Source organism: Austrofundulus limnaeus, unplaced genomic scaffold (assembly GCF_001266775.1).
Source record: "Austrofundulus limnaeus strain Quisiro unplaced genomic scaffold, Austrofundulus_limnaeus-1.0 Scaffold3060, whole genome shotgun sequence".
Classification (NCBI taxonomy): Eukaryota; Metazoa; Chordata; class Actinopteri; order Cyprinodontiformes; family Rivulidae; genus Austrofundulus; species Austrofundulus limnaeus.
The window spans coordinates 7,215-8,043 of NW_013955462.1; positions in this window are offsets into that span (position 1 = coordinate 7,215).

Below are 829 nucleotides of genomic sequence, written 5' to 3' on the forward strand. Positions count from 1 at the left end.
GTTCCAGTCAGTTTTTCTGCCTTCTGATAACCAGGAACGAATAATGAGAGGGCTATTGGACCGTGTTCAAGCTCGAGATGAACCACTTCCTACTTTCGTGGCCCACATGCTGAGTGAGTTTGGTAAGCTAAAAAGCCCACCACCTGAAAATGAACAGATTGAAATGATCAATCAGCAAGCACTCACTGGAAAAATACAGAGTTGTATGGCGCAAACATAAATTCTGTCATGGACCTTCTCCTGCATGCTCACAAGCTTCACTCTGTTCTCGGACCCAGTAGACCCCATGTTCCTTCACATTACAAGGAACAACGGAAACCAGAACCACACTGTTTTAAATTGTAACTGTTGCTCTGCTATGCCCTCTATTAGTTTTTGTACTATTGAGGAATTGCCATATTTGTTTGAACATGTACTAAAAAAACGTCCTCGCCCTGCACAAGATGGCTGCTCGCTCCGACCATTAAAAGTCACATGATAACGCCTCATTGGACAACATGCTTAATATGACAGAACCAAGCTTTTATTAGGAAATGTTCAAATAACCTTTCATTGTCCCTAACCTTAATTCTACATAAACCAATACAATATTTGTGTTTTTAATAGATTCAGCTAAATTAAATGAAATATTTTATTCTCATTTATTTGTTAAGAAATAAATATTTTCTCTCTCCAGATAGCCTGTATTAAAACACAAGGACTGTTTCAGCCTTTTCATATTTTATTATTCCAGTGAATTAGTCCTGTTTTATGTGACTAGGGCTGCCACAAACGATTATTTTAATAATCGATTAATCACCGATTATTTATTCGATTAGTCGACTAATCG